This window comes from Pseudorca crassidens, chromosome 12, assembly GCF_039906515.1.
Source record: "Pseudorca crassidens isolate mPseCra1 chromosome 12, mPseCra1.hap1, whole genome shotgun sequence".
NCBI classification, from domain to species: Eukaryota; Metazoa; Chordata; class Mammalia; order Artiodactyla; family Delphinidae; genus Pseudorca; species Pseudorca crassidens.
In genome coordinates, this window is record NC_090307.1 from 79,688,634 (window position 1) to 79,714,802 (window position 26,169).

At 48.5% G+C, this 26,169-nt stretch overlaps 1 protein-coding gene across 24 annotated transcripts in view; it reads right to left on the bottom strand.

The window, feature by feature from the left end:
* Positions 1 to 26,169, bottom strand: part of SPRING1 (SREBF pathway regulator in golgi 1) — a 337,705-nt gene that overhangs the window by 118,076 nt on the left and 193,460 nt on the right. The window lies entirely within an intron of this gene.

The window sequence follows — 26,169 nt, forward strand, 5'->3', positions numbered from 1 at the left end:
ACAGGTAGCCAGGCAGGGGCCCACAGGAAACACAAGTATGGTGCTTTGGTGCCGAGAGGAGGCTCGGGCCCGCGGCGGGGGGGCGTCAGGATGAAGATGGGCAAGGAAAGGGCAGGGGAAGGAGGGCGTCTGTTTTGCAAAGGCACAGAGCATGGAGCTGGCAGGACCCGTGGATGGGTCTTGACTGAAGGGAGGTGTTTAGGGCCTGTACCCACTCTGGCTGGGGATGGGGCAGCTGCCCTGGCTGCTGGCGCAGAGCACTGTGGGAAGGTGCAGGGGAGGGAAGACATGCATCCTTGGCTTCAGGACCAACAACTGCTGGGAGAAACAAGCAGAAGAAAGAAAAGTCAGGACACACTGGACGCCATCCTATGCTTGGGCCCCAGTTTGGGGGATTGGACGGTGGCACTGCGTCTTCCTTGGAGTTTGGGTCAGAGATGCACATTGTCCCTACTTGTCCTATAATTGTTTCTGTCCAATGAATAAACCCGTGTTGAGCATCTTGGAGCTGGGCCCCATTACTGAGGAGACAAAACTGGATATTGTGAGGGAGAGAGACCTGAGGGTCTCACCTTGGGGCTCGAGGGGGCGTGGGTGGTCAGGGAAGGTCTCCCTGAGCTGACCCCACAGTGATCCAGAAGTAATAGTCTTGGGAAGATGCGGGGAGAGGAGGAGTCTTCCAGGCAGAGGGAACAACAAGTGCAAATGCTCAGAGGTGGGAACAAGCAGCAATATGCAAGGAACAGAGAAGCCAGGATGGATGGAGTGGGAGATTGGGGGACGTGGGAGGTGATGCAGGTACAGAAGTGGGCCAGGGTCAGATCAAGGCTGGCAGAAGTGAAAGGTGAGTGAAAAGGCTCTCATTCTCATTGGACACTGAGGCCCAGACAAACAAGCTACCTCTTGTGACACAGCATGTTAGCATCAGAGCTGAGGTTAGGACCCAGGACCCCGACTTTCTGATTTCCTCTCGATCTGATCCTGTTTCCTCCTCTGGAGAGGTGAAGACAGTGACTCAGCTGGCGGTGTTGGAGGAGAACTTTCAAGGCTCTGCTGCCACCCGCAAAAAGGCTTGGCTTGTCCAGGCAGTGGGGCACTGCCCCCAGAGCCCAAGAGCCAGCCTGTGTGCTCTGCTGCACAGCCTTTATGTCTGCCCCTTAATTTCCAGGCCTTTCAATTTACCAATCTCAGATAATTTTACAGACATGGTGTGTGTGCCTGGCTGTAATAACCGTCTGTTGAATAAATGACCCCTTCTGTCTTGACTCACAGGTAGTTAAACCTCATGCTGAGAGCAAAGGTGAAGTAGCTGGGGCTGGGGGCTGGGGGCGGTTTGCTTTGCCAGTGACCTGCAGGCTGTCTTCACTCTTGGGGGCTTCAATTTGTCATTGATAGAACGTGACTAACAATGTTTATTTAACTCCTTTGGTGTTTTGGAACTACTTAAGCAAAAATATTTGGCATAAGAAACACTTCCTGAATTCTGTTGTTGGGTCCCCCTGGTCTAGCTCCCCAATTTTCCTCTAGGGAGCCACCTCTCCCCTGCCACCCCTATGCACAGTCCCTGGGCTTCAGGGATCATGTGACTCTGGACTGGCCAACCAGAACCCTGCATTTCCTGGACAAAGGGAGTGAATCAGAAATGGGCATGTGGCCCAATCAGAACCAACAGGACACAATGATTTTTGTTACAGCCTTTGGAAAAGGCTACTCACTCTCCTGCTGGACTCGAACCTGGGAAAATTGACAGGAGCTGCGGGCAGCCATTTCATGGAAATTGAGAGTGGAAGCAATACGGAGTTCTGGTGACATTTGTACTCCTAGATCCAACAGTGCCTGAAGTGCACCTCTCCTCTAGGCTTTTCAGTTGTGTGCATCAAGAAATTCCTCATTTTGCTTAAATCAGCTTGAGTTGGGTTATAGCCTACTTGAAACCTAAAGAGTCCTGATATGATCAGCATGTAGACTGGGGTCAGCAAAACACGGCTCATGGGCCAATTCCAATTTGCTGCCTACTTTCCCCCCTCCATTAAGGACTTTAGTGAGATATAATTTACATAAATTTATTCACCCATTTAAAATGTAAAGTTTGATATTTTTTTGTGAATATATACAGTCATGCAACTGGCACCAAAATCAATTTTGGGAACATTTCTATCCACTCCCAAGATTTCCCTCTTGCCCCCTCTTTTTTTGGCTTTATCAGTAAATGAAATTTTTTTTTTTTTTCTGGGCTACGCCGGGCGGGTCTTAGTTGCAGCACGTGGGATCTTTAGTTGCGGCATGCGAACTCTTAGGTGCAGCATGAATGTGGGATCTAGTTCCCTGACCAGGGATTGAACCTGGCCCCCTGCATTCGGAGCACAGAGACTTACCCACTGGACCACCAGGGAAGTCCCAGTAAATGAAATTTTTAATAGCAGCTTTACTGAGATGTGATTCACATACCATAAACGTCGCTCATTTAAAGCGTACAATTCAAAGGCTTTTAGTACAGTCACAGATAGGTGCAACCATCACCACAGTCAATTTTAGAATATTTTCATCACTTCAAAAAGAAACCCCATATCTTTTAGCCATCAGCATCCCCCCTCCCCCGCCCCCAGTCCCTTGATTCTCCCCACTCCAGTCCTAAGCAATTACTAATCTACTTTCTGTCTCTATGGCTTTACCCATTCCTGACACTTCGAATAAGTGGAATCATACAATAGGAGCGTTTTGTGTCTGGCTTCTTTCACTTAGCATAATTCAAGGTTCATCTGTGTTGTAGCATGTATCAGATGTACTACATTGCTTTTTATAACCAAATAATATTCCACTGTATGGACAGACCACATTTTGTTTATCGAGTCATCAGCTGATGGACATTTGGGTTGTTTCCACTTTTTTTTTTTTGACTATTATTTCATGACTATTTTGCTGCTGTGAACATTAGTGTACAAGTTTTTGTGTAAACATATGTCTTCAATTTTCTTGGGTATATACCTAGGAGTTGGATTGCTGAGTCATGTGATAACTCTATGCTTGACCTTTGAGGTACCATGTTTCCCAAAGTGCTATACCATTTGACATTCCCACCAGCAGTGTGTGAGGATTCTGACTTCTCCACATCCTCACCAACTTTTCAATTATCGTCATCCTAGTGGGTGTAAAGTGTTGTCACCTGTTTTTGTAAATAGTGTTTTATTGGAACACAGCCATGCTCATCTGTCATTTCCATATTGTCTATGGCTGATTTTATGCCACAAGGGCAGAATTGAACAGTTGAAAAAAGATGATGTGTCCTGCAAAGCCTAAAATATTTACTATTTCGCCTTTTACAGAAAAAGTTCACCAAGCCCTGATTAAGACCCATCCTTCCACTTTTTTGTAACAGGAAACTTAGGCCCAGAGAAATTATATCTCTACCCTGGGGCACACAGCCAGGACTGGAATCTTTCTGGGCCTTAGTTCCTACATTTATAAATCGGGAAACAATATCACAAGATGTGGTGAGAATTAAATAAAGCAAGGTCAGTAAAGTGCTTAGCCCAGGGGTAGACATTCATTAAATGCGACACTTCCCTAGAAGCTGAGGTGCCTGACACCTAGTCTAATGGTCCACTCACCCCCTAATTTCCCAAATAGACGCTTTTTCAACTGGTTAGCTGGACTCAGCTGAGTTACTAGTGTGTGAACTGACACTTCGTTACCCTGATCTGGAGAAGCCTAAACGTGCATCGGACATAAAAATTAGATTCATGCTTCTGGTAACATCACTCAGCATGAAGAATGGAGTCCTCTTTCCTCTCCCACGTCCTTTCTTCTCTGCTGTCCCGTGGGCCTCTGGCACGCCATTGCTCTTGCTGGCCTGCAAGCTGGCTCTCACAGCTCTGCAGCCTTCACTCCTTCCTAGTTCTGTGTCAAAGGGTCCCCTCTCTGGTCGCCATCGCCACCTCCTGCCTGCACGCAGCTATGTACCACGAAACAGGCCACCCTTCCGTGGTCGAGAACATGGGCTCCATCCGAAGTCAGTCAGGTCAGGGGTGGGATCTGGCCCCGGGACCTTGGATGCTACTCAGCCTCTCTTGGCCTCAGTTTCCTTAGCTGCATAATGGGGACAGCCGTGTCTGCCTCTTAGGGCTTCCCTGAATATTAAAGGAGCTGAATGTATGAGAAGTCCAAAGCACAGTGCCTGGCAGGGTTTAATAAATGTGTTCTTGGAAAAGTAGGGGTAGAAAACAGCAGCCATGTTGCAGCTGTGCAAAGCCCTTTCTGTACATTCTTCCCATTTTACAATGGGGATGGCGGCTCAGAGGCACGAAGTGAGCTCCCCGAGGTTCCAAAACAAGTGAGGGGCAGAGTTCTGTCCCCAACTTCCTGTGCCACCTCAGGCCAGGCCTTTCCCCTTTCTGGGCCTCATGTCCCCATCTGTCCCCATCACTGGACTGATGATCTAGAAGTCCTCATCCCGTTCTAGGTCTAGGGTCCTACCTCCCTCAGAGTCCATCTCCTGGGAGGGGGGAATGGCTTACCCCTCATCTGGCCTCCTGACCAGCAGGCAGTGCCCACATCTCTCCCACTTGCTGCCCTCCGTTCCCCTGCCCTTCCTTCTCTCTTCTCTGCGGCTTAAGAGCATCACCTGACTCAGCCAGGGAGGGCGGGTTTGGGGTCCTACAGGTGTTTCTACTCCTGGCTAACTTGTTTTCACCAAGTGCCAGTCTGACAGTTCTGCAAACCTCTCTTCGAGCTGGAAATGGGGGTTTACTGGCACTGCTGCAGCCAGGTCCAGAGAGAATCTTTTCTCAACTCGGATTCACGAAATGACTCCTCTTTACCAGCCCTCTCATCTGAGTCAGCTGTCCAGGGTGCTGTAAAATATGTAGGAAGAGACCCCTGATGGGAACTTCAATCTTGACAGTCACTCTCCCTGGAGCGGCTGTCTGCTCACTTCCTGCCACCTGTTCCCACTCTTCATGGTTGACTCCTTCTCCTCCTTCAGGTCTTGTCTAAAATGTCACCTCCTCAGAGAGGCCCTCCCAGATTGCTGGTCTAAGTAGCCTCCTCCCTCCATTCTTCTCATCCTCATTTCCTGTTTGCTTCCTTCGGCACACTTAACCCAAGACAATGTTACACATTCTTGTTGATTTATCTGCATACTTGTTGAGTATTCCAGGTTCCGGGAGGGGGGTGGAGGGGGCAGCAGGGCCCGTATCTGGGTTTTTCATCCATCTATAATAACCCAGCTCTGTCAGTGCCTAGCACATAGTAGGCGCTCAGTGCCTTTTGGGTGAATGAATGAAAACCTTGTTTGGAGCAGTGAGGGAAGTCCGGGGAAGCTGCTCTTTGGCAGTGAGAACACGCTGAGCCAGAGGGTCCTCCTGCAGGGAGCTGACTTCATCGCCAAACTTGTCCAGAGGCTACAGGGCTGCACGGAGGGTACTGTGTGTGTACAACTATTTTCACAGCTTTTCAGACTTCCGAACAAGCTGCCTTCCCAAGAAAACACATTACACAGAGCCTCCCCACCCGCTCCCGCTCAGCCAGCCAGTGTCCCAAGAACCAGCCCTTTGTTTATGATAATAAAGCAGGGCCATGGCAACGCACTGTGATGTCACGGGAGTGTGAGGTCATAAATCCTTCCAGAGGAAGAACAGGATGGAGCGGACACAATGGATTCCGAGCCTCCCCTGGCCTGGCTGGGGCTGTTGCTAGATACGTTTTTCTTATACCGAGTGGCTCATTTCTTTTTTCTGTTTTTTTTCATTCTCCCTCTTTTTTTTTAATCCCCCCAAAATTAAAATAAATAAATAAAAGTTTTCAAAGACTCTGAGTGGAAAGATTTGTCCCAGGAATTTCCTGTTGGCTAATGTCCAGTTAGCAGGGAACACCAGCAGTAATGTGAACAATGCTTGCTCGTCCAGGACCTGCCACGGGAAAACTTCCCCAATTCCCCAGTTTCATGGCTCAAATAGGGCAGAGCCTTGGAGAGTTACTGGGCTCAGGACCATGGGGTTTGCAAGGAAATCTTTCTCTTGCTCACTCTCTCCGTCTTCCCTTCCACTCAATCCTTCTCTCTCTGGCACTTTCTCGGTCTGCTTCTCTTTTCGCTAACCTCAATCTGTCCTACCTTCTCTTAGTCTGGTTTCCTCTCTCTCTCTTTCCCCCACAACTCTCAGTATGTCTCCTTCCATCTCGCTCTCCATCTCTCAGTCTTGGTCTGTGTTTTTCTTTCTTGGGAGTTCTTTCTCCTGCTGAGTCTGTCTCTCCCAGTCTCCCTTGGTCAGCCTCACTGTTTTTTTGTGTGTTTTTTTTTACCGCACCATGCGGCACGTGGGGTCTTAGTTCCCCGACCAGGGATCGAACCTGCACCCCTGCATTGGAAGTGTGGAGTCTTAGCCACTGGACCGCCAGGGAAGTCCCCCAGCCTCACTGTTTTTGACTCGCTGTCGATGTCTCTCTCTCTCTTGCTCACTTTCCTCTTGTCCTTCCCCTGTGCTCATGTTACTATAACAAATCAACATTTCTGACTCAGAGGACTGAAGGGGAGGCTCGCTGCCCAGGCTTTGTGATCTGCAAGCTGAGCGGTGAGGGGTCCAGGTTTCTGGCAGGGGGCTCCAAGTGGCAAGAGGCGCATGGATGTGGGACATCTGCACCCACTCAAGGAACTTGTTAGGCCTGTGACTTGGGAACTGCACGCGCAACTGGAGAGAGCATAGCCTGCAGTCTGCCAGGGCCTACAGACCTTTTGGCGACATACACCTCCCCCAGCCAGCCCCTTCTCTGATGCTCGTTTGGTGAGGGAAGGAGAGGATGGGAGGCAGCAGGGAGACTCTTCCAGTCGCTGGCCACCCCAGGGCCCTTGTCCTGCCCACAGCCTCCTTCTGACTATCCACACTGTCCTGCAACAGCCCCCAGCATATTTCACCTAAACTCAGGTTTTTCCGCCTCAAACCTACTGACATGTGGGCTGGATAATTCTTTGGTGAGGGCTGTCCGATGCACTGTAGGATATTTAATGGCATCCCTGGCCTCCACCCACTAGATGCCAGTAGCACCCCTCCTCCCAAATTGTGACAACCAAAAATGTCACCAGACATGGCCAAATGTCCCCTGGGGTGGGGTAAAGAAATCACCCTGGTTGAGACTCACAGTTCTAAGCCATCTCTGTGCCTTTCCTTCTACCCGATTCCTCACTCTCATCTTTTCCCTTGCTAAAATCATCCACGGCTCCCTATTATAAGTGTTATGACTATTACTATTTACTATTACTACCATGCAAACATCTATCTGGGACTGTCTATGTGGCCAGGAACTGGGCTAAGTGCTTTGTATATGTATGAACTAACTTCCCAGCACTATCTCATAGGGCTGGTGAGGTTGGTCATGATAAAGCAACGCTTCTTAGCCCAGGGCTAACCCAGTAGTTATCACTATTATTGCTACTGCATGTGGGTCTTAGTTTCCCTAAGCCCTTTCATGCCTCTGTGCTTTTGCACCTGCCCTTCCCTCTACTTGCATGGACCTCACCCCCTTTCTCCACCTGGCATCCTCCCCCTCTTCCCCCAGGACCTGGTTCTGATCTGATTGGTTCTCTAAAGACTTTCCTCAGGGCCTGGAGCACCCTTGGGCTCCTCCATTGGAGGCTCTTATCTCTTTTTCAGCAGTTCCCATAGTGGGCCCCTGCCCACCCCCACCTCCGCACGCTGGGAGCTGGGGGTGGGGGCAGAGGCGATGGCTCACTCATCTCTGTGTCCTGGTGGCAGACGCAGTTGGGGCTTGGCGATCACTGAAAATTCTGATGAGAGTAGGTCAAGTACCTTGGGTGGGAAGCCTATGATAGGGGCAGAAAAAAGAGGAGCCGGCCCAGCTCCAATTCTTCTCTCCCCATCTTGCTCCTCACTGCCCAGCCGCCCTCTCTTACTGACGCCAAAGGTGGCCACGTGAACCAGGCCTGCCCAATCAGGGGAAGTCCCACCCCCCCAGCCACAACAATTGGCTCATGGATGGGCACATGACTCAACTTGGTCCAATGACATTTTTTGGAACAAAGAAGACTTAAAGGCAATCCTGAGGGTCCCTGCAGCCTTCATGGCACCTGGAGGGGAATCCAAATTGAGAGAGACAGGACTGAAAAATGGAGCGAGAGCCCGGATGTCACTATTTGAAGCCCTGGGGCAGGTGATGCCTGAAGTCTCCACCTTGAACTCCCCACTTCTGGGGCTAAAAATTTGCCTATTTCCTTGAAGCTGTTTGGAGTGAACTGTCTGTCCCTTTATGTCACACCCCATGACTTCCAAACCAGTGCCCTCTGAGCTTCAGTGCCTCCTACAGTGCTCTTCCAAGTCCTCCTTGCTAGAGAGCCCTTCATGCTTATGATCTCAGACCCAAGAGCTCCAAAATTGATGAGGGACACCTGGGGGTCCCCTTAGCTCTGCACGCTGTTTGCTGCCTGCCCTCCCTCAGCAAACTCAAGGGGGTACTTAGATCAGGAACTGAAAACACATCCTTAGGTCCCCAGGGAGGAAGAGGGGACTGCCGAGTGGCTCTCACCTTGGCGTCTGTCTGATCAGTGTCAGATCAAGACACGAGGCCTCCCCAACGAACAACGGCAGGCCGGGCGTAGGGGCGAGCTCACCTGGCCCACAGCTGCACGCCTCCCCGCGAGAGATGCACAGAGCGCTCCGACTTCCGCCACAGCCCCACATCTCCGTGCACAGCCCTGACCCCCTGACCCCCACGAGCTTGGGCAAAGGCAACTCACTGAGAAGTGAGCCGTGGAGGACGGGGGCGCAGGGCCCCAAAGTCACTGATGTGGATGCAACTGCACCTTCCAAAATGAACCACAGATGGGCAAGTGTGCTCATGTGTGTGCGAGCCCAGTGCGTGAACTACCGTGCATAGCATGCCGCAGATCGCACGTTCATACTAACAGCATGGTTTGGGCGCGCTAGAGACATGCCCGCATGTGCACATGCACACATGCCTCTTGTGTTAAGCACTTTCAAGCACCTCTCCACACAGGATTCTGAAATCCTAAACCGGGAACAAACATGGGGCATGGTGCTTTTTGGGCAGCGAGTGTAGGTAAAAACCAACAGACAGCCCTTCACGGTACCCAAGGTGTCCTCCAGGCTGTCCAAATGTAACCATCCCCCAGTATCTGGGGTTCTGGAAGGCACCCCAAACTCAGCTGCTTTCCTACCACTTCCCACCCTCCGGCCCAGATGGTGCCTGCAATATAATCGAGGTATAACCCCCTCAAGGCTGCGAGCCATGGAATAAATTTCGAGCCATGCTATAAACTGTGCTTTTGGATGTCATTGAGCGCTCCCGTGCCAATGACATCACTGTTTCCATGGCAACTAATGTAATTAACATGAGAGAAAGTGCAAGGAGAAAGAGAAAGGAAAGAGGGAAAACACCAAGTCTAACCCCAAACAGAGCAAATTACACGGTGCGGGAGAGGGAGGGGGAGCGAGGGGCCTATAAAATGTTTTACTGCCACTTGTTAGAAAGGCCCGACATAACTCTGTTCATGGCTGCAGGAGTAATGAGATCATGTGCAAACTGTATCTCTCGCAAAATACAGAAAGGGCTTTGTCGCCTTCACAGTTTATGGAGTTGAAACAGACGAGCCTGCTCCAGGTGAAGCAGGAACACCTCCACCTCCCTCCCTGCTCAAGGTTCTTATTAAGCCAGAGTCTACTCCACCCAGGGCCCGGAGGGACTTAAACAGACGGCGGGTTTGGCCCTCTGGGCATTCACGTCCTCAAACAGGCAGCAGGGACACATTGAAATATATCCAAGTGCGAAGCAGAAATGGGCAAAATGATGCAGCACTTATACTTGGCTGTATACGGTGACGACACCTCACATCCAAGTCACGCTTTCCCGCACCTAAGAGACCCGCGTGCGTTATCTTGATCAAGCTTAGTCCTAGGCACCTCGTGTTTTACACCCATTCTACAGATGAGCACATCGAGGCTCGGAGAGGAAAGCACACTTGCCTGAGTTGGCTGAGCTGAGTCTAGAACCCAGCTCTGTCCAACTCCTGGCACAGCAATCTCTCTACCACCTCAGGGTCTTCCCAACGGTTCCACAGCTGTCAGCCAACTCTGGGTGGGGCTGGAAGAAACCCCTAGTCCAACCCTGGCTTGCATGCTGTGTGCAGAATAAGTTAAGTCATTCTTCCTCACTGCGCCTCAGTTCCTCCAGTTATCCATTACTTGGTGACATTGGGCCTTGCATGGCCCAGAAGGGCTGTGCCCTCCGGGTCCGTGGCCGGCCTCAGGTCAGAGTCAGCTGGGCCCACAAAAATGCCACCTGCAGGGCTCCATCCCATGGAGAGGTGGGGTTCCTCAGAAAGATTTGGGGTACAGTGTGGGGTGGGGACACTAAGGACAGTGAGGGCAGGACTGGCTATGTGTGGAGCCCAGTGCAAACTGAAAATGTGGGGCTCTTGTTCAAAACAGAGGAACAGGGCTGTTAAAAGTACTAAAATATAAAAAGCTTTCTCTTTCTCTCTTGACCTGAGTGCTTTTATTAGATATTCAATGTTGTGCTCTCTCGGGCATCGAGATACTTGGGGGCAAGTGCAGACCTGGGTACCCAGGGCCCCACCATGACTTGGCATGCACTAATGCGTGGCCCACTGGCTGCTGGATCCCCTCCCACCAGCCACCGGCCTAACTTGCTCTCCTCTGGGTAGGGTGGGGAAACTGACCAGGACTTCTTCCCTTCCCACAGGCCTGTCACCCTGGTCCTGGTGGGCAGGTGACCCCACGGGTATTGCGGTCTCCGTGCCAGACCCCGCTTAGCACCTGAACTGGGGTGTGTAATAGGCTTGCCCCCTCTGAGCTGCCTGCTGAATGCACCATGGCGCTGCCAGTCTAGGGTACAGATGGTTGCCACTCTGTCCCCACTCTGAGATGCCACAGGACACACACGCCCAACCCCAACTCTGCCTATAGTGCCCATAGTCCTGCCAGGGACAGGGTGGCAGCAGTCACTGGGTGGGGCTGGGGAGCAGGCAGAGAGAATCCATTCTGGGGAGATGGGAAGGCAGCAGGAGCAAGACCCCAAGGTCAAGGCTCTACGCCCTCTGTGCACGTTGCATTGTCCCATCAACTTCCACTTACAAAAGAAATCCAAAGATAAAAGTATTAAGAATTTCAAGATGGTGACAGCCCAGCCTCAATCACCAAGTGCGTGCCCTGTGGGGTGGCACCTGTCGCCTGCCCATGCAGCCGGCCCCAACCATGAGTCTTGTCAGCTGTGATTATAAGTAGGATTTCATACGGTGGAAACAAAGAAAGATTCCCTAGCTAGAAAGAATGTGAACTGTAAATGATAAAAAGATAACCCCCAGGAGGAAAAAAAGTAACTTTACAGGAGAGAAACCTGACAAACACTACCTCAGCCAGGTGATCAAGGTCAACCTCGAGTGTAAGTCAAGTTGATAGTGTGTACTCTTCATGTGATGTGAGAAGCATGGCACTTTACCTCTGTGCTCTTCCTCCCTAATACCTATGACCCCGGTCTAATCAAGAGAAAAACATCAGACAAATTTTAATGGGGGGAGCATCCAGCAAAATCCCTGACCACTGCTCCTCAAAACTGCCAAGGTCATCAAAAACAAGGAAAGTCTGAGAAACTGCCACAGACCAGAGGAGGCTAAGGAAACACAATGACTGAATGCAATGTAGCAACCCGGATGGGATCCTGGGACAGAGCGTGGACCTTAGGGAAAAGCTAAGGAAATCTGAATAATGAAGTATGGGTTTTAGTTAATAATAATGTATTAACATTGGTTCACTCATTGTGACAAACGTACCAGACTAATGTAAGATATTAATCATAGGGGAAACTGGGTATACGGCATACAGGAACTCTTGGTATTATCTTCATAATTTTTCTGTAAATCTAAAGCTGTTCTAAAAAATGAAGTCTATTAAAAAAAGATACTCCCCCAAACCCCCTCCCCAAATCCCCCTGACCTAGTTCAAGGCCTTCCTGGTATAGATGAAGGCAGTACAGTGAAGTGGTCACAATCATGGGCTCTGGAGGCAGGATATCTGGGTTCAAATTCTGGCCCTGCCACTCTGCTGTGTGACCTGGGCAACTGACTTTACCTCTCTGAGCCTTAGTTTCCTCGTGTGTCAAAAGAGAGTGAGAGTAACAGGGATCAAAGTGGTAACTTCAGGTGAAGCTCAAAGTACGGAATCTGGCCAGGCTAGTGATGCTGTACCGAGGGCTGGGGACCCATCTACGGATACGAAGTAGCCAAGTCTTTTCCAACCACATCGGAGCAACCCTGGGACAGAACATGTCTTTTGAACATATCCACATACAGAAACGGCTTGATTTACATGATGGCCCTATTGAGTCAAGGTGACTCTTAATTGGAAATGCCAGTTTACACCTGGTCACTGGGTTGTATCACTGGACTTCAGAAAAGATGGTATGATTGCAATCTCTCTCTATGATGAAGCCACATTCAAAGAGGAAGGTGGGTAAACCCAGCCGGAGGGACTGCAGTATTGAGAGAAGTGGATTTCTTAAGAGTTTCACAAAAAGGGGAGTTCCTCTCCTCCCCTCCCCACCTATGAACTCTTGATGATAACGCTGCTCGCACGCAAGGCTGTCGTGAGGACTAAATGAGACAGGGCATATAGACAGCAGAGACCAGAGGCCTGGCGGAGGGCAAGCATTCAGCTGATATGAACTATTATTTACTGACCTCCAACTAGGAGCTATGCCAGACTTCATGTTATTATCCCCAGTTCACAGATGAGGAGACTGAGGCTCAGGGAGAATAAGTGACTTAGTCAAGGTCAACTAGGGGGTGGGTGGGGGACTCAGTGGTGTCCTTTTGAAGGATGGGCATCCTTTCCTAATTCCCACAGTGGTGATGGATGGACCAGCAGCAGCTCTGTGAGCAGAGAGGGGATTCAAACTCACACTTACGTTTCTCCAGAGACTGCACTCTTAGCTGGATTATTCTGTAGTAAGGGAGCAGCTCTACCTTCTGTATTTTCTATGTCCTCGGAACAATTTACTAAATCATATCCTTGGAGCTGCCCAGGGAAGAGGAGCTATTCAAATCCAAGGTGATAATTTTCCTTCGCATGCAGAGTACAAGGTCTGCTGTTTGGGGCATTTGTACAAGGGGTGCAAACACTGCCAGCTGTAAATATAAATGTTGAGAGTCATAGCTGGGCCATTATCAGCGAGTTGACTCACAGGTGGCCATCTGAAGGATGCAAAAGGCACCACTTGGCCCCAGCCGTCCCTGCCGCTGCCTTCCCACTGGCTGGCCTGCCGTGGCCTGAACTTCCTATATTTGACCTTCGTGGGCTCCGAGGCAGCCTGTTTCTGACTCCTGCAGGCTGCTGTGAAAATACGTTTCCTAGGAAGGACTCTGGTGCCAACCTTGCAGGCAGCTGGGATTGTTTTAAAAAGTTGCCCCGCCCACATTCCAAATTCGGAACCTAAAGGCTGGCAAGCTCCAGGCTTGGCCAGAGTGTTGTACTTCCCTTGCCCTCCACCGGAAAGTACTTTGTGCAATTATAGAACCCCAGAGGAAGAGAAGGAATTGTTACTCCGTTTGTGTTGGTTGGTGCTGCCTCCTTGATCACGTGTCTCAACTTCCCTGCCCCCCACCCCATAGCATCTGCCTCATAAACATTTTCAAGTCACCATGGGAATAGCGCCCATCCATTTCTCAGCGGCTCTTCCTGCACCCCCTTTCCCGTACATTTCCTCCAGCGCCCTGGGTCAGATCTCTGGCCCCTGGAAGACCTCGGTGACAAGCGCACTTTGCTAGGGCACACTGGGGATGGGGACAGGGAGGGAACTTTGGTGGTTGTGGGGCCGCCAGATAACTTTGAAGGAGGGAGGGGGGCATAAAGTTAGGGGCACATCCCCATTGAATCTTGGCCAGGATGATTTTTCCCAGGCCTGCCTTTATTGACTTCTGTAACATAGCAGGACCTCTACTGGGCACTGTATGTGCCATACGTTTCTTGGTAAGACGGGAGGATTAAATAACGATGCATGGAAAGCATTAGCACCTTGCCTGATACATGTTGCTGTTGTTGTTTTGGTTAAAAATTTATGCCCTAATTTGTGCCAGAATGTGTCCTTTCCTCTCAATGCTCACCATCACCCACAAACATTTACAAAACCCCCATCTGGTACAAACCCATTATGTACCAGATGCAGGGGGTAACACGCATCTGTGGATGGGAACTTACTGACTGCTTACATAGGTACCAGGCACTTTACCTGCGTTACTTTGCTTAACTCCCCAAGAACCCTAACAGGGAGACAGAATGACCCCTATTTTATAGATTCGGAAACTGAGGTGCAGAGATGTTAATATTTCTTGCCTAAAGGGCAGAACTGTGAGACCAGAGCCCAAGGGCTTTCCTCTGTGGCACAGAGTCCTCGTGCAGAAACACAGTCTCTGCCTTCATGAAGCCATGGTCTGCGGTGGAGCAGAGAAATGAACATGTGGAAAAAGAACCACAGGTCAGAGTCAGTGACCCAAGTGAGCACCTGTACGGGCCATGTGAGCCCAGCAGAGGCAGACTTCACTGGGAACAGAAGGCTTTCAGGAGGCACTGCCTAGCAGACGCGGGAGGATTTTGGTAGAAGCGAGTAGACAGGACACAAAGAAAAAACTGGGAGAATTCAGGTTATCAGCTGGGCTTGGGGGTAAGAGGTGAGAGAGAGAGAGGTAATTCTGATGGAGGACCAATTGCAAAGCCCTTACTAACTAAACGAACAAGCTCAGACTTTGTTCTGCAGGCAATGGGAAACCTCGTTTGTTTTTAAGGAAGACAGTGATTAAACAAACAAACAAAAAAACAGTGCCTTGGGAAAATCTATCCAGTTGTACACCATCACAGTATATGTACAAATACTTCTACTGCTACCTTTCATCAGTGCATTTATTTATCAGTCACGCACTGTGCTAAGCCTGTTAATGACTTATTTTACTGTCCAAATGGCACTTTGTGAGAGGTCTTATAATCACCCCCATTTTCCAGTGTCCATCCCTCCATTTCCAGATGTTGGGATAGGGTGAAAGTATTCTGCATTGTGGAATAGATGTGAATTGTGCGGGTCCAGAGTGCATAGTGGGTTTAATAGTGTCCCCCCAAAATTCATGTCTATCTGGCATCTCAGAATGTGACCTTATTTGGAAATAGAATCTTTGCAGATGTAATTAGTTAAGGATCTCAGGATTAAATCATCCTAGGTTTACGGTGGGCCCTAAATCCAATGACTGGCGTCTTATAAAAGAGAGGACACAGAGACAAAAGGAGAGGAAGGTGATGTGACTATGGAGGCAGTCTGGAGTGATTTGGTGACAAGACAGGGAGCGCCAAGGATTGCTGGCAGCCACCAGAAGCTACGAGAGAGATGTGGAACAGATTCTCCCTCAGAGCCTCCAGAAGGAACGCATCTTACTGACACCTTGATTTCAGATCTCCGGCCTCCAGAACTATGAGAGAATACATTTCTATTGCTTTAAGTCACCCAACTTGTGGCAGTTTGTTATGGGAGCTCTAGGAAAGTAATATGTATTTTGTTATGAGTGAGTGGCTTTCTCTGCTTTGGTCTGACAGAGCAGAAGAGGGGACGGTAGACTGGACCCCAGTTAGAAAGCCTGCTGTGGTTGAGAGTGGCAAACAGGGCTTCGTCCACAGGAATCTGTGCTCAGGGCTGTGCACAGTCCCCGGCACACAGAAGGGGCTGCAGGTATGCCTGCAAGAATGGGAACTGTCCGCCCTACTAGGTGCTGATCTATGAATGGGCACGTGACCACCTTGGAGACGGATTGAGTGAAAGGAGGGAAGTGAGAGAAGATAAAGAGTCTGGGTCAAGGTTTGGGGGCCAGAAGAAAAGCAGAGACTGCCCCTCTTCTCTTTCCTTCAGCCATCAGACAGGACTTGGCTAAATTGGAGGCTACAACTTCCATCACACATTTCAGAGGAATTTAAACCCGCCTCTTTCTCCAGCCCAGAGAACTAAGATGATCAGGTTCCCAAACCCTCATCATTCACCAAAAGCATCCACACAAGTCTCACAGCAAAGAGTCCTAAATGGTCCCTGTGACTCTGAAAGGCCAGGAAGCATATCTGACTTTTGTTTTTTTTTTTTTTATAATTCTCATCTCTCAGCATAAGGAGAGATAGCAGATAGTTTTCAGATAGGCTGATTTTTTTTTAATCAAAAGGAAATTAGAGAATAGGGAATGATGTATATTTCTTACGGGGATAGTGGGAGCCTTATTCCTTGCTTGCCTTAAAATAGCCTTACAGAACGCAGTATTGCATTATGCTCAGGGTCAGCTGCTCTGGGGACCATGGCCCAGCCTTGCCTGGAGTAGGGAGCAAGGGGCTGAGTTTCGAGATTTACTGCATTAATGCTTCTCCAGTTTCTGTGGAGTAGCCACTGGAGAGAGGCTTGGCTGTGCACGTAGTGAAAGAAACACATGCAGAAACACAGTATCAATAACTAAATATAACTCACATCTGAAATGCCTTTCACTGTACCCAGAGTGCTTTCCAGATATATTATCTCATTAAATCCATACAAAAGTGGAGGGAGGCGGGGTCCTCTCTCCCTCCTCTTATGGAGGGATGGAGATTCAAAGCTCAGGCCCTGTGACTGCATGTGGTGTTTCCTTTCATCTATACCTGTGGTTTTCCACATGGCTTCACAGAGGACCAAGAGTCCGTGGAGGTGCCCTGGGGGCAAACAGCAGGGACCGGCTAAGGCAACGCCAGCTGCTGAAACAAACTGACACCCACCCCCTCCAAAAAACTATGACTTAACACAACAGACATTTATTTTTTACTATGTGAAATCCCAGATGGATATTTTTGATTGGCAGGCAGCCTTCCACACGATTCTTTGGGGACCCCAGTTCCTTCCAGCTTTTGCCTCTGCCCATCTCTCAGCCTCAGAATCCTATGCATTTAGCCTACAGATGGGGCAGCATTTTACGGGCCAGGCCTGGATATGCCCCATCACTTCCACTCCCAGTCATTGGCTAGAGCTCACCTACTCACAAAGGAGGCTGGGAAATGTAGTCAGTTCTGTCACATGGCTACACCTACCTGCAAAGGGGGCTGGGAAATGCAGTCTGGCTCTGTTACAGGAGGAAGAGGAATGAATGAGTGTGGTGAAGAGCCAGCCAGTCTGTTTCATGGGACCCTCCATTCCCACTTCCCGCTCCAAGCAGGGCAATTCCGATTTTATCTATTTTATATACAGCATTCTGCATAAGATTTAGTTTGGAAAAGGACCCCAGGACGTAAAAAAATATGTCAAGGCTCTAGATAACAGGGTCACTAGATTAGGGCCACTCGATTATCTGGACCACTAGGGGAGGTTATGAAAAACACAGATTCCTGGGCTGCTCCCTTGGCGATTCTGAGTCAGTAAATACAGGGTCCAGTGCAGGTACAGCCAGTGTACATGCTGGGCTCCTCCACTTGCCTTTGAAAATTTATTAACAGATTGGTGCAGGATAAAGATGGCAGATGATCATGGTGAAGAAAAGATAGGAGTGAGTAAAAAAAAAATGCTGGTGAGGACTTGGAGGAACAGGAGCTCTTGTACAACCACTTTCTAGTAAAGTTGAAATGCACACAGTCTATGACCCAGCAATTCCACTCCAAGTTTATGTTCTAGAAAATCTCTTAACCGTGTGCACTCATAGACACATGTAACAATGCATCATTGTCATGATTGCCAAAAACTGGACATGACCCAAATGTCCATCAACCGTAGAAGGGATGGTCTACTGCACATTCGTACAATGGAGTACAACAAAGCAATGAAAACGAACGAACTACCGCTATGGACAAGAGTATGTCTGAATCTCCCATTTTGTTGAGCATGAAGAAGCAAGGGAAAAAAAGAATTTATGAGAATGATTCTATTTATATAAAGTTCTAAATCAGGCAAAACAAAACGAAATGGTTTAGGGATATAAACATATGTGGCAAAACAATTAAAAATAAATATCTAAAGAGTTTAGATGGTGGATGCCTCTAGGAGAGACACTCAGGGGCCCCTGAGACACTGGCTGTGTTCTATTTCTTTGCTTAGGTGGTTGATATATGAGTATTTATAATTGTATTTATAATTGATAAGTATTTTCATACTGACATATATGTTTCACGCCCTTTTCCATATGTAGGTCACCTCTCAGTAAAAGAAAATGCAGGGAGGGAAGGGGGGCATCTGTTGTTCCATATGGCTCAGGCAGTGCAGCACAGGATCAAGAGAATAGAAAGTCTCAAGATTCAGAAAGTCCCAAGTTCAAACCCTAGCTCTGTCCCCACTACCCGACTGCTTAGCCTTTGAGTCTCTTGGCTTCCTCATCTCTGTAATGGAGATGAAAAGCCTTCCTCATGGGAGAAAATGTACAATGTGTTTAGTCTTCTCCTTGGAAAAAAATATAGAACGTGTTTAGCACAGGAATCAATACAGAGTAGGTGCTCAATAAATTGCAGCCCGCCTAGGCAAACAAACACCTAACGTGTTTGAGCCAACAGGTGGCTGGCTGCGAGACAGCAAATGCCAAGGACGCTATGGTCATCATCATTGTACCAGCCTCATTCCTGTCTCATTTTCTGTCTCCATCTCTGTCTGTCCTGCCTTCCCCCATTCATCTCCTTCCGTTAACGTCACTTGGCTGAATTTTTCAGCTGCCTTAGATGGTTGTGGAAGGAGGCGTGTAGACATACAGACACTAGACATCCCTGCTGCCATATTGCCTTGGTGTAGGTGACATTTGGTTCCTTTCATTCCATCAATGCCCATCTGGCATGATCTCAAGGAGCATTTCACAGGCTCCTCACCTGAGTCCTAAGCTTGTGCACTGCTCCTGGGGGGCAACACCACTCCTTGTTTTCTTGGCTCCATCTTCATTCCCTGCTTGGGACCCTCCTCAGTTCAACCCAACACTATCCCCAAGGTCATACTCCCATCAATTTCAGCACCAGGCAACAATTCTGCCCCAGTTTAAAAATGGTTGGAAAATACTGACATGTGCCAATGGTGAAACTGTATCTGACCTGACATGGGCAAGGGCATTCTTAAGGTCTGGGGGCCTTCAGGTTCAGAGACCTAGGGCATTTGTGAAACGTGGGGAAGATTCCTCAGAAGCTGTCTTGCTATCCTGATTACCAAGCCCATCCTCCAATGATGGCCTCTGCCTCCTTTATCCCTGACTACAGGTCCTCTCTGCAAAAGTTTTTGGGACAACAGAGACCATTTAAGTATCTCAAACACAGAATTACCAGAAGGGCATCCAGGGGGTGTTAAGGGATATGTGCAATATTCTGCGGTCAAATAAGTTTTGGAACTATCTGGTTAAAAACAATTAAAGAGATGCCTTTACTACAGGGCTTCTCAGAGTCTTTAATATGCCAATGTACATAAGAAAATCCAATGAAAGACTAGAAATGAGCATTTTCCAAGCTCCCCACAGAATTTCTTCTGAGACTAGTGTTCCCCAAAACACTACTTTTCCCCAAAAAAACTTTGGGGAAATTCTGCTGTAGCTGGAATTTCAGATTGACGGCATAGAAATATGATTCCTGCTTTCACTGAGCCCACTGGACAAGTCTCCCTGCTGGGGCAAGGTGAGCCAGGCCCCTGGTGTTTCTTTGCCTCACTCTAACCAGCAGCCAAATGGGTACAGGGCCATTAACACCAAGGCTTTCAGAAGAGTTTATTACATTTTGTTACATGACCCTGGAAGGAGCCATTATTATTATCATCAAGGGTACATAATAGTGGGCAGCTTTACAGCATCATATAATTTCTGGATGACAAAAATGTTTCCCATTAGATCATCTAATTGGTTCCTTTGGTCAGAACAGGAAGATTCCGCCTGATCTAATCACACCCTTGGTTTTGCAGGCACCCCTTCCTCCAAGGAGCTCAAAGGGCTTAGCTTTTATTAGGGTCAAGAGTCCTTCTGGAGGTGAAGGAGGAGGGTAAGGGGTAGTTTCCTCAACTGCAAAAAAAAAAAAAAAAAAAAAAAATTCTTTTAAGTTACAAAAGAAGAATCATTCCCAGACGCCAAATGGCAACCCTACTGGTGTAAACAGCTGACACAACCCTACAGCGGAAATTATTCCAACAACACTCAGAATCTTGGGTTTGGATGCCCATAGCTCAGGATATCCCAACCCCTGCCCCCTTGAAGACAAAAGCAAGGAGCCACGGAGGCTGCATTTTTTACTTTTCACCTACTTGATTTGGAATCATGAAGGCAGAAATGTCAATCAGTAAACAGGAGCTGGTTACAGACATTTTCTTTACCCACTGGTGCATGCTTTTTATTGAAAAGCACTACAACTCAGGGTCAAATGCCCTCGCCATCCACTAACTGTGTAATGTGGGGCAAGTTATTTAAGCTTTGTGAGCCTCAGTGTCTCCTCTGTGAAATGGGACGGTAATAGTGCCTTCCTCACAGAGTCAACGTGAGGATGCAGTGGGATGGACCGACGCCATGGGAAATGTTCAATAATGGCAGTTGTCATCATTGACCTCACAGAAGAAGCCTGGGTGTGAGAGAGATTCTCTGCTGGAAAGACCTTTGTGATCACTGCAGGGCTCTTCAGGAGACCGGTGGTGTTAAATTTAAGGGAGGTTTTAGGTTCTCACGTCAGCACATAAGACATGAAGGATGGAGTCAATTTATCCTTGAAAATTCCCCGCCCATAAAGTAGGGTATATATAGTATTGTATATAAACCACTCAGGTTTGAGAACCACTGAGTCAGACCATAGGAGGGAATAAAAGGGACATACACTTTGCATTAGTGACAAATTGGAAGCAACCTAAGTGCCCATCAGGAGGGGAGTGGGGCTATAAACCACAGTTTGTGAATGCAGTGGCATGTTATCCAGGTGTCAGAGAGAATAAGGAAGATCTGAATGAGTGGGTACGGAAAGCTCTCCGAGACACATTGTCAGGTGACAAAAAAAGCAAATCAGAGAAACATACACATTGCATGATCCTGTGTATGTTTTAAAAAATATTATGTATCTATCTATACATACATGCATGTCTACAAAAAACAAGACAGTGGACAAGTTCACACCAAACAGTTAATAGCAGTGACCTCTGTGGGGAGGGACTGGGGAAGAAGGAAAAGGGGTACTTTTTTATATCCTAACTCGTCTTCGATAGTTTGCATGCATTCATGCAATTGGCTGAACTTGAAAAACAAACAAAGAAGAACCATGGAAAGATGTTAACACTGGGTCTTTCTGGGTAGAGGGATTATGGGTGATTGTTTTTGTCTCTTGTGGCTTGTCAGGATTTTTCTGATTTTTCTACAATGAATATGGGTTATCTGTGCAATTTTAAAACTTTTTCTTAATTGTAAGAGGAATGATATTGTTTGAATACCTTCCAAAGGCATTTTAGTAAAGAAAGCTACTGCAAGGTAGGATCTAGTTGGGACTCTCTCCTTCTGCACGCACGCACACACACACACACACACACACACACACACACACACACACACGACAAGACAGAGGCAGTTAGTTCTTCTAGAGGTCAAAGGATACCAAGAATGGTCTGCAGTGATGTGGCAGGGAGGGTTTCCTGGGGGCTCTGGTAGTTAAACACTGCCTTGTAGAAACAGGAGGGCTTTAATAGACAAGAAACCCTCCAGTAATTGAAATTCTATTATCTGTGCTGGTGGCATCCTGCTCTGGGGATTAATGACCCTTGTTATCAATTAATTCTTCCTGGATTCCAAGCTAGATATCGGCTGCTACGACTTAAGCGGCTTTCTTTTGCTTCTGTCCTTCGTGGACACAGAGACCTTTCTGTACAGCTCAACAGGAAAAATAAGCTGTGTGTCCCATACATCTCCTAGATTAAGACCACAAACAAAGGAGAAGAAACTCTCCCTGATGTGGAAACATACCATCCACCACTGCCACCCCTGGCTGGTCTTCTCTAGTAAAGAAATGTGCTCTATGAATCCTTTTCCTCTGCTAGGTTTGCTCGCCTGCTGCCTAATGCATGTCTTTATCGTGAGCAAACTGCTCAGGGTGCATCACCTCTGTCCTCAAAGTAACCCTGGGAGGTAGCTGTGATGATTGCCATTATACAGATGGGAAAACTGAGATTCTCAGAGTCAACTGACTTTGTGAGCCACAGAGATCGGGTTTGAGACCTGGAGACAGGGTACCTTATCTGCATCATCCCTGCCTTAAACTGATGAGGTCAAGGATGTGGGTGACATGGTCTGAGCTAATGAGCTTCCAGCCTTCTTTGTGGTGACTACAGCCCACTGTACCTAACCTGGGCCAGACACACAGGCTTTCAATCTCTGCGGATCAGACTGACAGAGACATGCACCAACATGCACTTTTCCATCCCAACAAAAGCTAAGCATGAACGCAGGGGCTGGGGTTAAAGACCTCTGCTCCTAAGGGCTCACAGGCAGGTGCAGGAGACAGACTCTTAAACACACAACTTCAGTACAAGGTGGGACACGCTGTGGGGGAGGAGAAATGTCCAGGATTTGGGAGAGGTTGAGAGGGGCTTCTTGGAGGAGCTGATGGGTGAGCTGAATCTTGAAGAACAAACACAGTTTGCTGGCCAACAGAAGGGGGAGAAAGGTGATGCCAGGAATACGGAACTAAACAAAGCAGGGCATACTAGCACCAGCCAGCGTTTATTACGTGCTGGCTGTGCAGCTGTTTTTCATGGATCACCTCATTTGACAGTCACCCAATACTACAAGAGAGGAACCATTCTGTCTTCATTTAAGGTGACTTGCCCAGTGCTGTGTAGCTCGGAGGGCAAAGGGGTATATCCAGGCCTTTTGGCTTGAGAGCACGTGGTCCTGGCCTTCTGTATATGCCTACAGAGCAGTGATTCTCAATGGGGGGGATGATCGGGCCCCCTGGGCAATCTGGCAATATCTGGAGCCATCTCTGGTTGCCACAACTGGGGTGGAGGGCGCTACTGGCATTTAGTAGGTGGAGGCCAGGGATGCTGCTCAGCACCTGGTAACGCACAGGACGGCTCCCGCCACAAAGCACAGAGGAGGCAGGGTGTCTGCTGCATGCTGCGCACTTGGTGCATAGCTGGGGAAGGTAACACAGGCAGTGACGCCATGGCGGTGGGCTGGGCAGTGAGGCCTGGAGACAGGAAGGATTTGAAGTAGGGGCAGATTTGCACCTTAGGACCATCCCCCTAGCACTGCAAGGGAGGACATCTCAGAGGAGAGAGGGACAGCCGTGTGGCAGGTTGGGGCAACAGACCAGGGTCCAGTTGAGATTTGTGGGCAGAGGTGGAGGGAAAGGGGTGGAGGAGACAGAAAAGCAGCTCCTTTGAGTGGCTGATGGGCTGACACTGCGTGTCCCACTATGAACGATGGTACATTAAACCCTCTAAATGAGAGTAGCGACCTGATTACAGATGGAGTCTAGGGGCTCCCCCATCGGGATGCACACAGATTAACACGGTTATTCAAGCAGCCGGGCGCTCCGAGCCGAGGAAGAAAGTGCTCAGCCCGGCAGTCACATCCGGCCTGTGGGCGCTAACGCTCCCCTCATCTGCCCTTAGTCTCCCTGCGCACCCCCCACCCCACACGCCCCAGTTCACCTGTCTTGTTCGTTCCCATCCCTTGCACCTGCCGATCTCCTCCCGCCCGCCCCAGGGGTGAGGCAGGGGCTGGCGGAAGTGCACAGACCCAGGCCTCCTCCAGGTAAGGACTCATTGTCTGGTCCCGCCCCAGGGGGGACCAGATTGGGGGCCCAATTCCTGGGGTTGGGGTGGAATTTATTGGTGCTGCGGGTCCAGATGGAGCTGTTTGGTCTGAGCTTAATCTTTTTGCCTGATTCTGAAGACAGGAGGTCCTGGAAATGGCTCCCTGAGCACTCCCACCCTGGGTTAGGCTATTGGTTGCTTCCTTCAAAAAAGCTTGAGTATCTGAGCCCTGGGACTTGAGCTGCTGTTGCTGCTGGGGTGTGTGTGTGTGTGTGTGTGTGTGTGTGTGTGTGTGTGTGTGTGTGTGTGTGTGTGTGTGTGTGTGTGTGTGTGTGTGTAGACTTCTGGGCATAAGCACAGCCTCACTGCCTCTTAAATCAGTTAGCCCCTGGCTCAAAAGCCATGGCCACCCAAGGACCCCCATGATCCTATCCTTCTAGCACTTGGACCCCACCTACTATTCTTCTCCTGTAATGACCCTGCTGTTCCAGTCAGAACAGGTTCTTCAACATCCCCCAAGTGTACCCTGGTAACTCCCAGCCCCAAACTCTTCCTGGGATGGGCTCCCTGTGCTCCTCTCCCAAGGCCCCACCCCCCGCACTCTCCCTGTCAGGGGACTATGTTACCTTTCCTTCATTCCCACCTCCTCGCCAAGGCTTCCTCCATACTCTCAGCCCACACTCCTCCAGTACCTCCTATGACACTCACAAGTTTGGGGACGTGCATTTCTATTCAATGGTTGTTTCTGGGGGCAAATGTCTTGGTAAATGGGAGAGGGTGATGGACATGCAAAGTCAATATTTATCACTATTATTGCTGCTGTTGTTGTTATTTTAATTCTCCAACCCCGCTTCCCTGCCTTCATCTCTAAGTAACCACTGATCTACTTTCTGTCTCTATAGATTTCCCTATTCTGGACTTTTGTGTGAACAAAATCATACAATCCAGGATATTTTGTGACTAGCTTCTTTCACTTAGCATAATGTTTTCAAGGTTAATATTTGTGGTGGTGTGAATCGGTCCTTCCTTCCTTTTTATGGTTGAGTAATATTCCATTGTATGGACAGACCACATCTGGTTTATCCATTCGTCCACTGATGGCCATTTGGGTTGTTTCCACCTTTTGGCTATCGTGAATAGTGCTGCTATGAACATTCGGGTACAAATTCTAATTGTGGACATTTATTTTCATCTCTTAGAGTGTGTATTGTTTTAATTGTTTTCTTTCTTCCTGGCCATGTTTCATTTATTTTGAAATTCCAAGTAACATTAAAACATGGAACGGTTGAGTGTGTTAAGAGAGAAGGCACGGGTTTAAATAAAGTGTCTTCCTGATGCCACTCGAATAGTAACCCTCTCGAAGGGTAGGGATCCCATCTTATCTTTCTTTTGGATCCAAGAAATTGCTCAACAAACTCTTGTTAAGTGATGTGAATGACAACAACCCCTTGCTGAGTGATGTGAATGACTAAATCCAGTTCTACAAACATTCACGGCACCAAGCCCCTTTACACGCCTGCTGGGTGTAGGATACTGTAGAATGCAAATATCATGCCCATTTTACAGATAAGGAAACTGAGTGAGGGGCGACTGCCACAGCCCTGTGATCTGTGAGGAGTTCTAAAGACAGCTGGAGGTGTGGCCATTTGCCTTTTATTCTGCTGGCCTTCCCTGTGGGAATGAGATGCTGGGGGCTCTGCTTTAAACTGGAAAATCTGGATTGTCCCCACAAACACACGAGCTGGTATTACTTGTTTTAGAAAAGGATCCTTTATTGTACCAAAGAACTGAGGATCCCATTCTTGGCCGGGTCCCTGGGGGCCTGTGCTCTTTGCGGTGCCACAGACTGCATCACTTTACACACCAGCTGGGCTTCTAAAGGAGTTGTAAGTCAAAGTTTTATAAATTGGATCATATTTTAGAGAATAGATAAAAGAATAAGACTGAGAATCCTTGGGAAGAACCTTTGCATGAGGTGATAATCAGAACCAGATTTATGATTTCTGGGAAGACAAGAATCTGAGATAAATGTCAACAATGCCTGGAATTCCGTGATGATTAATTAAGAGCCTCCTCGGGTAACAGACACTGTCCTAGCTTTAAAGATGTTTTCTCATTTAAATCTCGCAAAAAAAGAGAAAGAAAACAAAAAACTTTTGAGTTAGGTGTTACTTATCTCCAGTTTAAGAGGTGGGGAAACAGAGGCTTGGTGATATTAAGTAACTTGCCCGATGTCACAGGGCTCACAGGTAGAGCTGGGATTCCAACCAGGTCCACCCTTTGGGGGAAGCTCCGCTTCTTTCCAGGAGGCAGTGCAGCGTTGCTTGTGGACTCTGAGGTCATTCTGCCCTGCTGGAATCCCAGCCTCGTACCTTCCTCACCGTGCATCTGTTTCCTGGACTGTAAAATGGCCTG